General features: G+C 44.6%; 1 protein-coding gene and 1 long non-coding RNA gene across 7 annotated transcripts in view; one reads left to right on the top strand and one right to left on the bottom strand.

The window, feature by feature from the left end:
• The window catches only part of LOC119623777 (uncharacterized), a 213796-nt gene extending 203970 nt beyond the window's left edge, over positions 1 to 9826 (top strand). For all 4 annotated transcript variants that reach the window (XR_005239825.2, XR_005239827.2, XR_012094602.1 and 1 more), the window contains one exon: positions 9570 to 9826. This is a non-coding gene — a long non-coding RNA (uncharacterized lncRNA). The remainder of the gene's footprint in view (positions 1 to 9569) is intronic.
• Positions 1 to 16891, bottom strand: part of CCDC60 (coiled-coil domain containing 60) — a 205289-nt gene that overhangs the window by 143971 nt on the left and 44427 nt on the right. The gene's annotated exons all lie outside the window — the stretch shown is intronic.

Below are 16891 nucleotides of genomic sequence, written 5' to 3'. Positions count from 1 at the left end.
GGTGCATCTCCTTTTAAGCACCCCATGAACTAAGAGGGTGACCCCAGTTTGTCATGCAGGCTTCCAGAGCTGGTTCTTTATCCTAAGCTAGGATAAATGAAGACTTCTTCTTTGGGATCAAGATAAATTGGGGCCTCTTGAATTGAAATATTCATAGCCCTCTGCCCTTCATCCTCTATTCTTTTCTCAATAGTTTTTGTTTGTTTGAAAAACTTCCTTTGGCATTGCATGGCCCTAAATTGCAGGTCAGCATCATCACTGTGTGACTCTGGGCAAGTTAGAACCTCCTCATGCATCAATTTCCTCATCTGTAGAAAGGAGACATTCATAATATTGCCTTTCTTTTTAGAGGTATGAGAATTACAGCTAAGGAATTCTAGGTACCTCGCATAGTACCTGGCATTTAGTGTGTGCTTAATAAATGCTGTCTATTAAGACAATTACGGGCTCTGCCAATAAGCTTCTCAGCTCTTGAAGGCCTAAACTAAACCTTCCTACAAAGAGTCAGTATGCATTAAACAATGTTAAGACTATAAAGGGATCCTCAAGACAGATTATCTAATTGTAAAATGCTAGTTTCACCACTTAATAGTGTCCATGACCACTTTTATCAGTGAAAAGGAAAAGTGAGCAATTTGATTTTTTTAAAGGAATGGAGTCTTGCTCTGCTGCCCAGGCTGGAGGGCAGTGGTGCCATCACAGTTCACTGCAGCCTGGAACTCCTGGGCTCAAGTGATCCTCCCGCCTCAGTATCTTGAGTAGCTAGGACCATAGGCACACACCAGATGCCTGGCTAATTATTTAAATTTTTTTGTGGAGACTAGGTCTTGCTATATTGCCTAGGCTAGTCTTAAACTCTTGGCCTCAAGTGATCCTCCTGCCTCGGCCTCTCAAAGTGCTGGGATTACAGGCATGAGCCCCCGTGCCTGGCCCAATTTGATCTTTGAGGTCCCTTCTAATGGGACTCACTGTGTCATTATGACCCCCTTCTTTCTGGGAAGGGGTCCACGCAAAGTCCTTGGTATGACAGTGGGTCACTGTTCCACTGCTGCATCCATGACCCATTTCCCCTCTGTGGGGCTGGCCTTCCGACTGGTCTCCTAGGTTCCCACTACCACTCTCACCTCTATGATCTGGAGTGGGTTGAATAGTGACCCTCTGAAACTCACATCCACCCAGAATGGGACCTTATATATTACCTTTGCAGATGTAATTAGTCAAGAAAAGTCATACTAAATTAGGTCCTAAGTCTGATGGCTGGTGTCTTTACAAGAAAAGGAGAGGATAAGGCCAGGTGCAGTGGCTCACGCTTGTAGTCCCAGCACTTTAGGAGGCTGAAGCGGGTGAATCACTTGAGGTCAGGAGTTCGAGACCAGTCTGGCCAGCATGGTGAGACCCAGTCTCTACTAAAAATACAAAAATTAGCCAGGCGAGGTGGTGGGCGCCTGTAATCCCAGCTACTCGGGAGGTTGAGGCAGGAGAATCGCTTGAACCCAGGAGGCGGAGGTTGCAGTGAGCTGAGATTGAGCCACTGCACTCCAGCTTGGGCAACAGAGCAAGACTCCATCTCAAAAAAAAAAAAATAGAAAAGGACACATGATGAAGGAGAATGCCATGTGAAGATGGAAGTGGAGACTGGAGTGATGAGGCTACAAGCCAAGAAACACCAAGGATTGCAGGAGCCACCAGAAGCTGGGAGAGAAGCATGGAACATGAGAGCTTCCAGAAGGAACCAACCCTGCTGACATCTTGGTTTTGGACTTCTTACCTCCTGAGCTGGGAAAGAAGAAATATCTGTTGTTTTGAGCTACCCATTTGTGATCACTGGTTATGGCAGCCCTAAAAACTAATGTACTATCTTTCTATAGAATGAAACTCATTACCATGCTGATATGGTTTGGGCCTTTGTCCCTGCCCAAATTTCATGTCAAATTGTAATCCTCAATGTTGGTGGGTCCTAGTGAGAGATGATTGGTTCATGGGGGTGGATTTCCCCTTTGGTGCCATTCTTGTGATACTGAGTTACCACAAGATCTGGTCGTTTAAAAGTGTGTGGCACTTCCCCTCTTTCTCTCTCTTCCCCCTTTGGTAAGACAGGCCTGCTTTCCCTTTGCCAGAAGTCAGCATCATGCTTCCTGTACAGCCTGTGGAACTGTGAGCCAGTTAAACCTCCTTTCTTTATAGATTACCCAGTCTCAGGTATTTCTTTATAGTGGTGCAAGAATTCTCTGATACACATGCTCTTGCTCAAGACCCTTCAGTGGCTTCCATGGATTACAAAGCAAAGCCTCAATTCTTCAGGGTGTTCTATAGAGTCATTCATGACTTTGCATCTGTTGGTTGCACTCTGCCGACACACACTCTTTTCTGCAGCCACTCTGAATACTTCCGAAACACTCTGAGCTCCTGGAAACACGTTATACCTTCTGTAGGCAATGCTGTTTCTCTCTTCTCTCACTTGGAAAACTACTCATCCTTCAAGACCCAACTTAAATATCATCACCATTACGAAGCCTTCCTAAGCACCCCCTTCTTCAATTCTCCCTCTACTGGCTGAGTTAGTCATGCTTCTCTGTGTTTCCAGAGCATATTGATCAAGTCTCTCTTCTTGGAACACTGAGCTCATGCACCAAAGTTACTTGTTTTATGCATCTGCCTCTATTCAGGTAGGGGTCTGATCCTGAGATCAGAGCTGGTCTTGTCTTTGTAAGGGATCAATGAGTGTTTGTTGCTTGACTAAATGAAAGTTGGAGGGAAATGACATTATTTAACAGGAGATGCAACAGCTGGAAGGTGGCAAGGATAAAAAGGACATGAAAGACGAAGATACTCAATTTTCCTATTCAGTCTTGGGGACACCAGTTGCCCATATGGTCATGCATGCCATGCCTCGGTCACCCATGAGAATTACTGTTTTCTATATATTCAGGGGGGTATTCATTCTGGGAGTAACTAGAAAGTGCAACTGTGCTTTTAGGGGATGCCTGGGGGGCAGTGAGAGGTCTCCTTTGGCTTTGCCGGAAGCATGGTGTCCCTGCCTGGACTACCACATGGTGGGTGGACGCTAAGCATGCAGATCCCTTGAAGCATGAAATTACCCCGTTTCCTTTGTAACAGGTAGAAGGAACTAGGGAAAATGCTTTTAAGCAGAAAAAGGAGAGACGTTGGGGAGACAAGAACAATAATGTGGATTTTAGTATCAGACAGACATAAGTTTCAAATCTTCAAGCTTCTGCTTCCTGGTGGAGTGACCTTGGACAAGTCCTTTATCTTCTCTGAGCCTCTACATTCTCATTTCTACTATGGTGAAGGTGCTTATAACAATACTTGCTTTGCAGTACAGTTGTAACAATTAAATTTAGTGAACACAGAATGCCTGCCATGTAGCGAGCTATCAGTAAATGGAATCTGTCATTTTTTATCTAGCATGATGATTAGTAGTTCCACAAATATTTTCTGGGGGCCTATTAAGGGCCTGTCATAGTTCCAGCATCTTGAGACTCTAAAATGCTTAAGCTCAAGATGATCAGGGCTGTTAAACACTGTTTTACAACACCAAAGGTGGTGTGTGTGAGTGCGCACTTTCTGAAGGTGCTGGTTAAAGTCTGAAGGCTTCATTGTAGCCCGGTTGCACCAGAAGAGGTCATCTGACCTTGTGTCATTTATTAAATGAATCCTTATTTCCTTGCTCTATCCCTTCACTGAAAATGTCACACAAAAGCAGGAAGCTCCAGACTGATATTTCTTTCCTCTTGAAGCCTGTCCAGGTGTGGGCATGAGTTGCCACTTTGAAGGCTCTTTTCTAAGCCACTGGGAGAAAATTTCATTTGCAAAGCTTTCCCTGTGTCTTTCTCTCCAAGGGCGAGTTGATTAAGCATGTTCGTCTGCATTTATTCCATGTACATTTCAAAAGTTGTTTACTGCAGCTACATTTTAAAAATATAAACATGCTCCCTGTTTAATGCAGGTACAAATCTCCAGGATGTGCATTTTTGAGCCTAGGGCGTAGGTGGAGACGCAGACAAAATAAATACTATTCGGGAGCAGTGAAAGCAAAACAACGAATCATTTGTGAAAGAGAGAATGACTGCAGGAAGTATAAAATCAGAAATACGCTGTGGAACTCTTGGATGCTATTGTGAAATGCATTTTCCCCCTCCTCCCTTTCCAAGGAAAACTTAAACCATATTTCCTGCACGATGAAATCTTTGAAATGGCCCAAATCTCATTTTAACAAAAACACATGATTGAGTTTGTCTAACTAGAGATTTAATGAGCTGTAAAATGTATTATGAGTACCTGGCAACCCTCAGAATTCTTTCTTTTTTGTGACAGGGTCTTGCTCTGTCACCCAGGCTGGAGTGCAGTGGTGCTATTACAACTCACTGCAGCCTCAACCTCATGGGTTCAAGTGTTTCTCTCACCTCAGCCTCCTAAGTAGCTGGGACTATAGGCATGTGCCATCATGACTGTCTGATTTTTTCGTTTTTTTTTGTACTTTTGTAGCAATGGATTCTTGCCATATTGCCCAGGGTGATCTCCAACTCCTCGTCTCAAGCAATCCTCCTGCTTTGGCTTCCCAAAGTGCTGGGATTACAGGCATGAGCCACTGCACCTGGCCACAAAACTGTTATATAGCACTTGCACCTCACAAACAGGAGACCCAGGGTTAGGATGTTCACCTTGGTTTTGTTTAGGAGGCAAAGTCTACTGTTTTCCAGAGAGAAGTTTTGTACAAACATGTGATCCATGCAGTGCTATGGCTGAGCATCAACTCGCATGGCTGATTGCAGCCTGTGGCATTCCCGGATTGATTGATTCATTCATCCCATGAATATTTATTGAGCACCACTTTGTGCTAGGCCTTATGCTATGGTGTTTGGTATTGGGGATAACAATGATCATAACAGTCATTTTATTGAGTGCTTATTATGCGCCCTGTGTTGGGTAAGAACTTGACATGGCATCTCTCATTTGATCTCCATCACAACTCTACTAGAAAAATGTTACTATTATTATCACCATTTTACAGATGAGAAAACCAGCCAGGACTAATTCAGCCTTAATTCCAAACTCTCAGGGAAGAACCTTATTGGTCCAGCTTGGGTCAAGTGTCCACTTCTCTTCACAGCAGAGGTGAAGAGAGTGGAGCTGTGTCACTTAGTTCAAAGTTGGCTACAGTCCAATGGGAGGCAGTTCTCAGAGAAACAGGGTCTCCGTGAGTAGCTGCACCCTCTTCCATGTCTGCTGGGCTACAGAGGGTAGATTTGGGGGAAGATGAAGTGATGGATATCTTAGGCCAATGATATCCTAGGTCCTGGGACCACTCCACTAGGAGGTCCCACAGCAGCTCCTACCTCTGAACTCCACAGGGCACCCCTTGTTTCTAGAATAAATCCCCCTCTCTTGATCTCTGAAAGGGTTTATGTTACTTATGATTGAGGGGGCCTGAGTTGGCTGGTCTTATAATCACAGATAGCTGAATACTTCCAGAGCCCTGTCCTGGGTTTTGACCCCTGACCTCGGCAATACTGCACACCGAATTGCACAGTGGAGCAAACCAGTAGAATGCACAGCTGTCTCGAGCACTCAGATATGCCACATGACTCACTGGTATGCTGCGGGGCCCCACTGCGGAAGGCTTCCAGAAGGTGGCCACTTCAGACCAAGCATTTCTACAGGGCTCAGAGGGAAGAAAAAGATACTGGACCTTCGCTAATTCTTTTTTTTTTTTTTTGAGACGGAGTCTCGCTCTGTCGCCCAGGCTGGAGTGTGCAGTGGCGTGATCTCTGCAAGCTCCGCCTCCTGGGTTTACGCCATTCTCCTGCCTCAGCCTCCCGAGTAGCTGGGACTACAGGCGCCCGCCACCTCGCCTGGCTAGATTTTTGTATTTTTTAGTAGAGACGGGGTTTCACTGTGTTAGCCAGGATGGTCTTGATCTCCTGACCTCGTGATCCGCCCGTCTTGGCCTCCCAAAGTGCTGGGATTATAGGCTTGAGCCACTGCGCCCCGCTGACCTTCGCTAATTCTAATACAGGAAAGCCCTGTCAACCTACACAACAAAATTCTTTTAGCTTTCTGTAGGAGTACCAACAACAGTAATGACACTGATAACGATAGCTCTCGTTTGCTAGGTGCCAGACACCGCAGTATCACGTTACATGCACATTACTCCGCGGCATGCACATTACATGCATTTTTCTGTTTGACATTCACAACAGCCCTTTTGGGTAGAGGTTATTATTGCTGTCATTGTGCAGAGGCAGAAACTGAGGCCCAAGAGGGACAAGTAATTTGCCCAAACGCACATAGCTATGAGGTATGGGTGGTGGCTCTCCAATCCAGATCATTCTGAGGCTACAGCCCAAGTTCTAACATTATATCCATGTTATATCATGCCTAAGACATTGAGGCCTTGTCTGGTATTTCAGCAATTTGATGGTTAGTGTTGAAGTCCTCAGGATCTACAGCTAAGAATATACTCTCTGAGTACTGAAAGCACCCAGACGTGGATGGCGTTTTAAGAAAAGACATACACACACATACACATAGACACATACTTGGAAAAAGAAGTCACACTGGCATGAATGGTGACAGTAGGTGCTGCTGGTCCCACTGTGGCTTAGAGGAACTCAGAATAGCCTCAGAGACTGTGGGTAAGAGTCCATTTTCTGATGCATCTTGAATTTGGTTCATCTCAGCATCCTCACATCCTCCCCTCACCTTTTATAAAAAGTAAAGTCATGCAGAACTGGGTGCTTTGTTGAGGAACGTGGTCAAGACCTAATCCAAAATGAGAAATGGCATCACACAAAATTCTGAATGTATACTGAGGTCTGACTAGTTGGCCTGAGGTTAAACAGCAGGAAATTAAGCCAAGTGGCATGGCTGCCCCGCCTGGAAGCATTGCTGCTTTTTAGAACTTTTGTAAAAATAAATGTCAGCGAAGACAAAAGGAATGAGCTCTTTAAAAATAAATGCACCTGCCACTGTTCTTGCTTAAGATCATCTAACTCCTTGCTACTCAAAGTGTGGCTCGGGAACTAGAAGCATCTGTGTCACCTGGGGGCTTATCAGAAAAGCAAGTATCAGCCCTGCTTCGAACTGCTGAGTTCAAATCTGCATTTCCACAAGGATCTCCAAGTGATTCCTCTTGCAGATTAGAATTTGAGAAGCAGAGAGCTTCTTTTGGTCATCAAAGAACTCATCTTGGCATAATTATGCTGAAAGAATGGCCACTGGATTCTCCGAGGGGTCCATCCACATTCATTCATTTGTCCATTCATTCATTCATTCACCCATTCACTGATTCATCTATTTAAAAAATATATTGATTATCCAGTAAATGTCAGGCACTGGGGCTATGACTGTAAACATGAGAGATGTGATGTATAGACTGGTGGGAGAGAAAGACATTAAACATTTATTTAGTTATTATAGTGAGTACCAGGATAGATACATTTAGTAAGCACAACAAACACAGTGTTAGAGGGCCCTGATCTGCTTACTGACGGGGAGAACTTGCAGGGAGGATTAGGGAAGGTGTCTTTGGGGAAGTGGTATCTAAACAGACCCCAAAAAGGACAAAAGTGTGTTTATTAAGGGAATGGTCTGGGCAGCAGGAATGGCCTGTGCAAATGCCTGGAGGCGGGAAGATGCGAGGTATATTGAAGCCTCGTCCTCTATGATTTGAGAGTGGCATTATGGTAGCATTACATGTAACAGTGAGATGTTAGGAGCCCTTCCCCCCTTAGGAGAGATATTTGATGACCTATTTATTTTATATATGAAAATATGCATCATTACAGACTAAACAGACATATTTCCCTCTGGAGAAAGTCTACTTCTTTCATGCGGTCACACACTGACCAGGAGTCAAGGTGTTTTCCTTGATACAGAGAAGAGAAAAGCATCTTTGTCTTCCATTTGCATTTTCCATTTAGTTTTCAGTTTATCAGCCACTAATGGTAATGTGTGCAAAGCCACTACCCAAATGAATGGCAAGCTTGCTCTGTGTATGTGTGTGCATGTGTGCATGCCTGTGTCTTGATGGTGATTTGTGGAAGTGATGGGAGGTCGGCGGGGGGCTAACCCTAAAGATGCCTTGGGTCTGGGGCTCAGGGGCTCAGACTCACCATGGTCTACAGTCCCCTGCCATTTCCCACTCTACTTGCTTCTTTTCTAAGCCTAGACTTCTTTTCTAAGTCTAGCATGTTACAGCTTTGTGAGCACAAGTAGTGTATTTGGGAGGTGATCCTGGGAAACCCCCATAGGAGAGTGGGACAAGGAGAGGAAGGTGTGTTAATGAGCAAGCAGGTGACCACTATGGGCAACTTGGGGCTCAACCCTGTTGGCACCACAGGGGAATAATATAGAGTTGGAGTTAGCAAACTTGTCTAGAAAGGGCCACACCATAAATACTAGGCTTTGGGGGGTATACAGTCGCTTGTACAACTCTGCCCTTGTAGTATGAAGGCAACTGTAGACCATATGTAAAGAAATGGGCGTGGCTGTCTTCCAATATAACTTTATTTATAAAAACAAGTCTTGGGCCAGATTGGGCTGGTGAACTGTAGTTTGTTGACTCTTGATATCGAAGATGTCTCAGAGTTCTTGCATCTGAAGGCAAGGCAACTCAGGTACTTATCTGTTATCATTTGTCTGCCATTGGTAGAGGGATGCTCCTTAAGGCATTGCCTTCTTGTCCCTTATGAACTGCCCCAGACCACAGACAGAGAGCCACAGGTGCTACTGTGGGAAGCCATGAATGTGCGTGAGCATGGGAAGAGCCAAGAGGGGGGACTATTTTACAGTGAGTGAAGTAAGACTCAGAGAGGGCAAATGATGGTATGAGCTCACAAGGAAGGTAGTGGTCATGATCAAAACAGAGCTGATCCCTATGCTGTTTGTACATGGTGACACTCTAAAAGTAGGAGATTTTATGCAGTGTTTTCCAATTGCATTTTAACATCTGTCTAGAAACTTTTGTTCTGAAGCACACCATTTAGAAAGCATGTCACCACAACCTATTCCATGAAATGGATTTTCTTCTGCTCCCCAAACTGTTAGAGAAGCACTTGAGAATCAAAGTAAGAACAAAGATACATAATTTAAGTGTTTATTCTTGAGAACCTTTTAAAATGTCTTGATTATATGTGTTTCCAAGAGGTACATATAGAAACTTTGCAAATCAATGAAAAGGCAGCAAACTGCCTAAGAGAAAATAGGGCAAATAATACAAACAGGTGACTCTCCAAAGAGAAAATATAAATAAACAATGAATATACATAGATGGTCCTCAGTCTTGACAATCAGGTAAGTACAAGAAAACAACAAGATGTCCTCTTTGCCCATCACACTGGCAGAAAGTTAAATGCCTTATTAAAGGGTGGATGAAGATGTGAAGTAACTGGTCCTTGGATATTCAAGTAGGCTGTGATTTGGGACAAATTTTCTGGAGGTTTATTTGATTAATAAAATCTGTTTCCTCTCACTTTCTTCTTCCAAGAACAAGAGAAGGAATCACAATTGGTCCATGACAGTCACGGTCATCTCATTCCTCTTCCCAGTGGCAGGTGTATATGTGAGTTTGCAGCTCAATCCTGGCCAAGGGGATCTGAGGACTGCTGAAGAGGCATGTCTGCACATGCCGCCTAGAACATCTCCAGCCATCATGTGATCCCTGGGGGAGGCATTCCCAACTCTGAGAGAAGCAGAACAGAAAGATGGAAAGAAAGCGCCTAGCTCCAGGATGAAGACATTGAGCCGCTGAATTAACCATCTTTGTGTTGCTCTAACCTTCAGAGTTCACCTTAACACGAGAAAATAAAACCCTTATTGCTTAGCCACTGGGATCTTCTTTTATATGCAGCCAAAAGTATCTTAACTGATATAATTATCTCTCCCACATAGAAATGGGGGCTTATGTGCCCAAATAGACAATGCACAAGTATTTTATTATAGCATTGCATGTAATCGTGAGACATTAAGAGTAACCTGAAATGTGCGTCAGAGGGGACCTAGGGAAATAAACTGTGATTCAGTAACACTATGGAATTTGAGGCAGCCGTTAACAGCAACTAGGTAAATTTTTATGTGCTGATCCCAACATCTCCAAGATCTCTAAGACATTTAAGTTTTTAGAAGTTGTGAAAGAAATACATATGGTATAATCCCATTTACGAAAAACAAAATAATCCTTAAAATAAAATGTGTGAAGATTCATATATATACACATTCATACCTATAGAAAAAGGGGGTAGGAGGAATCACATCATATACATAAAAGCATTTGCCTCTGGAGCTGGGAGATGGGCAGTGGGTGAGAGTTAAGATAAACTTGTGCTTTTTTATGTATGGCACTTGTCCTTTTAGCAACACAAATGAGTGAATTTATGGCTTTGTCATAAAAAAGATAACGTTTGGAAAATAGCCCACATGCTCATTATAGAAAAATCTAGCAAATGCTAGAATGCACAGATGTAAGTTTTGTTCAAACCATGCAAGACAGAGGGGTTTGTTGTTGTTGTTGTTGTTTAGAAAAACACAATATTTCCGGTTTCCTGGGGGCAAAGAGGAACTTCTCTTCAGGCCCTCAAATGATTTTCATGTGTGTGGCACAATTACTGGGGCAGAGTTCAGTGTTTTTAATCAAAAGCTACTTGTCAAGTAGGTAATATCACTTTGCCTAGCCTGCGTAAACAAAGCTTTGTGAGGACTGGGTTTGGAAAGTGGAAGAGCTGAATCATTTAAATTGGAGTGTGTGTGTGTGTGTGTGTGAGAGAGAGAGAGAGAGAGAGAGAGAAAGGAGAAAGAGAGAGACAGGGGGAGAGAGAGAGAGAGAGACAGAGTTGGGGGAGAAGAGGGGAGGAGGATGGAGTGCTCTGTGTGATATACACGGTTCTGGAGAATTCTCCATAGAAATATCCACCCTGTGTTTTCCAGCACCGGTTCTGCTCCCAACCACTTGGAACCATAAGAATTTGACCTTCCAAAGGAGAGAGGCTTCCTCGCGATGCTTGGTTGGTAATGACTGAGTTGTAGGCACGGACTGTTTTGTAATTGCCTTCCAGTTGTCTCCTACATTTTTCTGAGTTGGGTACCATTAGTCTCAAGGCTCCTGTCATGTGGCCATTAAATCATTGTTTTATCTGACAGCGTCATTTCTGCAAAACCCTGGAGAGAAAACACTACACATTTTCCAGGACTGGAATGCTGCCACCTGGTCATTATGCCCAGCAGCCCTCAGACAGCTACCCCTAAAGACGTGCACCTTTGGGGCAACGGCACCATGGCTCCCCAGACTAAACAGCTCTGGAGGGCTTACTGTGTTACTGGTTGTGTTTTTTTTTAATGAGTGGAATTACCCTGGTCAGCAAGCAGCCTCTAGCACTAATTTAGGAGACTGATTCTGACAAATGGGTGTAAAGAAAAGAAGAATGGCAGGAAAAACATTGCTTTTCAGAAATCAAAAAGGATGCTTTTCTGAGGGTATCACTTATTTTTCCTTCCACCCCTGCAAACTACCCAGGGCGAAAGCAGAAGAAAAATGTTCCCGACAGGGTCTAATTGTTATCTGAAATAAATGAGAACAGGGAGGTTTGAGGACTCCCGAACATGGACAGATGAGGTGGGAGGAATTGTTTTCGTGACTGATTTCCAACAGCCAAGCTGCAAGGCTGAATAAAGAGGATGCCAGTGAGTCCTTAACAAAACAATAAAAAACCAAGGCTTGCCACCTTCAGGGATCATAATTTATTCATTCAACAAATAAATGATTGAATGGTTAGTGGTTGTTCTGTGCTGGACATTCTTCTAGGAGCTGGGGACACAGCAATGAACCAAGCAATGTCTCTCTATCTTAACTGGGCTCTGAATAGGAAAGAGATGGTGCACTCAAATTGGGAATTGGAGGAGGAGTTGAATAAAGGGACTATTTGCACAGACTGTTTGCAAAGATCCCCCTACAAGGGATTGTGCAGTCCCCTGGGGCTAGCAACAGCAGGGAGCTGTTACCACCCTGAAAGGGCACAGAGGGGGAGCAGTGACTGGCAGTGAAGAGGTTGGTGGTAGGGAGATGCCATGTGACAGGAGCCAGGACCAGAGAATCATAACCAACCAAGTCCATGTAGCGAAAATGAGACTGGGAACAGAGACTCCAACCTTTCTCTCCCCTTACCCTTTTGTATTAGTCTGTTTTCAGGCTATTGATAAAGACATACCTGAAACTGGGTAATTTATTTTTTTGAAAAAGAGGTTTAATGGACTCATAGTTCCATGTGGCTGGGCTCACCATCATGGTGGAAGGCAAAAGGCACATCTTACATGGCAACAGGCAAGAGAGAATGAGAGCCAAATGAAAGGGGTTTCCCTTTATAAAACCATCAGATCTCTTGAGACTTATTCACTACCACAAGAACAGTATGGGGGAAACTGCCCCCATGATTCAATTATGTTCCATCAAGTCCCTCCCACAACATATGGGAATTATGGGGGCTGCAATTCACGATGAGATGTGGGTGGAGACACAGCCAAACAATATCACCTTTGATCTCCTAGCAGTGTTTTCTATTGGCTGAATCCAACTGGAGGCTGGAGAGCAAGGGAGGTCATTAATTTGCCATTCTCCTGGGGCACAGAGCAGAGAGGAGAAGGGTGGCAAGTGGCTCTGAAGGGGCAAATGGAATATTTCCAGCACAGTCCTTGTCCTCTAGGAGTCAATATTCTACCTAGGGGACACAGACCATAAACAAATAAGCCCATAACTCTACAATACAATGTTGCCAGGACTTCATTAATCTAAGCAGCACTTCTGTGCAAATTAGAAAAAGCCACCCTCTCTCCAAATGGATTCAGCCCCGTGCCAGGGCACATGGTTTAGCAAGGGCTGGATATCAGCCCCCCACTCAATGTTTGGTCAGGAGCTTGTGCAGAACTCAACCCACAAAACACAATATCCTTCATGGCCAAGTGGTCAAGGTGTCATAAAGAAAATTGAGAATCCATGACTTGGAATGAGCCGGTGATAAGTGATGCACAGAAACAGCTTTTCTAGGGCAGTAGGCTTCGTCATACCAGTGACATGGTGACATGCTGCAAATACAGGGTCATTAAGGGGTCCCAAGGATGTCCAACAAGCTGTTCCCCCAGGACCAGTCCCTTGCAGCTCCCTGCAAACTTCACAGGTAGGCAGAAGCCAGGATGGGTCCCTTGCAGTTAGCCACCAGTGGGAGCTGCCCGGAGCTCCCGCAGGGAATGGCAAGTCTGTCTTCTCCCAGCTCCGGCTCCCTGAACTGTGATGAGCAATTTGTCTTTCAGCCTTGATCTGCTGTCAGTGGGGCTGACACTGACTCCGAGTATTAATTTCTTCTTGAGCTGTCTTACATTGCAGTCGACAGAGGGACAAAAAATGAAGTAGATTTGCCAGATACAGAAACTCATCACCCAGCTGCCTTTATTAGTGGTGAAGCTGCGGGGAGGAGGAAGGCCTGAGCCGTGCTCCTCTTCTTTTCTTAAGAAGCAGATGCCAAACCCCTAATGAAGCATCTTTCATTTTGCAGCCCTGTGCTTTGACACCTTTCTGCCTTCACTCTCCCTTGGCTGCAGAATATCTTAGCTCTGTCTCTTTTTTTTTTTGAGATGGAGTCTCGCTCTGTCCCCCAGGCTGGAGTGCAGTGGTGGGATATTGGCTCACTGCAAGTTCCGCCTCCCTGGTTCACAGCCATTCTCCTGCCTCAGCCTCCCAAGTAGTTGGGACTACAGGCGCCTGCCACCATGCCCAGCTAACTTTTTGTATTTTTAGTAGAGATGGGGTTTCACCATGTTAGCCAGGATGGTCTCGATCTCCTGACGTCATGATCCACCCGCCTCGGCCTCCCAAAGTGCTGGGATTCCAGGCATGAGCCTGGAATCTCTTTAAAATCTCTTTAAATCTCTTTAAAAATCTCTTTTAAATCTCTTTAAAGTGGCTAGGCAGAGATATTACCAAGAAATCCATGGACACCCCAAGTCTTTTCATCTGCTTATAACATCCTCACCCATCTCATGAACATGCCCTCTTGAAGGTCTCTTGTGTTGTCTAGATTTTGTTTTATTCGGGGATCTGTGGTGGGCAGAAACAAACAGGTTCATTCAGCTCAAGTTTTTAAAAATGTAGGAAATCTCATGGTATCCAATGACAGGAAGGCTCAGCTACTTGCTGTGTCTCTTGAGCTCTCAAAAGGGCACGGATGCTCAGATATGCTATTTTCTGCACACCTGTTTCTTTATTCTTTCTCTCTTTATGCTGGCTCCTTCTAATGTCCCACACAACCCATCATAGCTGTCCCGGCCCTAGAGCTTATGGGGCCCTCATCTCCATACTCTGTGGCTATCTGGATCTGTCTTTCAGTGTCCAAAGTCCAAGTTCCAGATAAGGAAATCTGATTGGTTCAGCTTGTATCAGGTGTTTCCCTTTGGTCCAGTCATCTGTAGCCTGGAGGGTGGGACCATGTGGTCTATATAGCTTCCTGTCTCTGAAATAGGAAATATGGGTGTGGCCAGAAGACTTCTCTAGAACATCCAAGAAGAGATGCTATAGAGGCAAAAGCAGATCTGGATAATATATTTTTTATTTTATTTTTGTTGAGATAGAATCTCACTATGTTGCCCGGGTTGGTCTTGAACTCCTGGGCTCAAGCAATTCTCCCGCCTTGGCCTCACAAAGTGCTGGGATTATAGGTGTGGGCCACTGAGCCCAGCCCAGATCTGGATTTAAATCTCCATTCATCCAATCACTTCCAGATCTTTGATCAATTATTTAATTTCTTTAATTAATTTAATTTTCAGTGGGTGGCAGTTGCCACCCAGGGTTATGCCTGCAAGACCAGCTTCAAGAACATGGCTCACAGACAAGCACAAAGAGGTTCCCCCATTAGTAGATCTCCAAGTACCCTGGGTCTGCTGCATTTTCAGCGACTCGTCTCTTTGGGAGCAAAGGGGAGAAGTAAAGCTTTGTATTCACATTGAATGTGTTGGGATGGGTGGGTGGTGAGATAGTCACAGCTTGGTGGCCTGGCATGTTTGGGGAAGAATTAAATATAATCACATCACTATTGTGTAGAATGCATCCATGACCTCCCCTCACAGTTAGGCTCAAGGTCAAAATTCCTCATAACAGACTTCAAAGACTTCATGAATCAGCCTAAGTGTACATCTCCATCCTCATTTTCCAGAGTGCCCCATTACACTCTGCTCATTCATTCATTCATTCATTCGTTCATTCATTCCCACTGTTCTGAATGCCTATGATGGGCCAGCCTGGTGGTACAGGCCACACTGGGGCTCCTTGAGCTCCTGCTGTCTCATGCCTCAGGGCCTTCACAGATGCTCTTCCCCCTGTCAGGAACACTTTTCCCTCCACCCCTTCATCAGTTAGGTGCTCCCACAGAACTTTCTACTCTGTTCCCCTCCTGTGTCAGGACTTATTGGGATGAAGACAGAGGACAGAACTAGTGCCCGTCTTCCTTCCCTGTACCCGCAGTGACCAGTGTGCTGGCTGTCACATAGCTGAGCATCAGGCCAAGTCTGCTGAATGGATTAACGTCAAAAAAAGGGCTGGAAGACATATCTCTGCCTCATGGTAAAACACTAAAGACTGCTATAAAGCTCATTTGCAGGTTTTGAGAAAAGTTTAGTTACTGAACATTGACAAGGGAAAGAGTTTTTGTGGCTAAAAGTTTTGTGGCTAAAGCACATGAAAATCAGCTTCATGTTTGTGGAAAGAGAAGAAAGGTACGCATTTGCCTGGATGAGGGTCAAGTAGGGTTTCTCCTTGGCTCTGCCCCTGCCCCACCTTATCTCTCTCTCTCAAGCACTAATGATAAAGATAGGAAGGTCACGAGAAGGTGTCAGATGCCTGCAAAGAGCCAGCCTGCTTTGTACTCACTTACTGCACATTCCTCTGACTTTAGAAAACAAGACTTTTCCTTAAAGGGTCTCTGGTTGTAGCACAGGCACCTCCCCATGTCACCTGCTTCAACTTTCCATTGTGGATCTTAGGGTCTGAGGTAAGAAATCCTTGTCATGAGCTTGCAGCACTGCTTGCTGGCCAGGTGACCTTGAGTGACTTCAACTCTCTGAGCTCCAGCTTCCTCATCCTTAGAATGGGGTGGCAATAGCAGGTGGCACCAGGGTTGTCATGAGGTGTAAGTGAGAGAATGCATGGGAAGCTGTCAGCTTGGTGCCTGGTGCACAGGAAGGCCACAGTAGAGAGCAGTGATTAGTACCACTGAGTCTGAGTATCAGGATATCACATTGAGGATCTGGTTTTCCAAAGGACAAAGCTAGGGAGCTAGAGACTGTAATTTCAGAGATGTAAGGTATAGAAACAAATTATCCTGCTACTTTTGCTTGGTAACCACAGACACCAATTCCTCCTGTATAGGGAGAACAGCTTTGACTGGAGAAATGTTGACACATCAAGGACAGAATTCGGCTTTTAAGGTCATCATGGCTCAGTTCACCATAAAGACCCTAAGCCTATGACAATTAATGGAGATCTTGAGCCAAAGACAAACCAAGAATAGAAACTGGAAACCTTGTGGACTGAGTAGTTTTGACCCAATATGAGAATATTGTAGGAAATACACTTACTTTAAATTTGGTGGTGGTCATGGGGAGGAAGAAAACAAAAGTCCCTGTTAATTCAAATGAAGTGTTTCACTGATTACAGTAACAGAAGAAGTGCCTTGCCGAGTGGTGACCTCTCTGTCACTGGGCATATTCAGGCAAAGTCGGCTTGACGTAGGGTACATCTGTGTTCCGGACACGTTGGTCATTCACAAACCAGCTTCAGGATATTTGCCATCTCTCTACACTACTTTCATTACAACTTACTTAATATTTGTCTCTA

Source organism: Chlorocebus sabaeus, chromosome 11, assembly GCF_047675955.1.
Source record: "Chlorocebus sabaeus isolate Y175 chromosome 11, mChlSab1.0.hap1, whole genome shotgun sequence".
In the NCBI taxonomy this organism is placed as follows: domain Eukaryota; kingdom Metazoa; phylum Chordata; class Mammalia; order Primates; family Cercopithecidae; genus Chlorocebus; species Chlorocebus sabaeus.
Note: the sequence above shows the minus strand (reverse complement) of the source record. Positions and strands in the feature narration are given on the sequence as shown.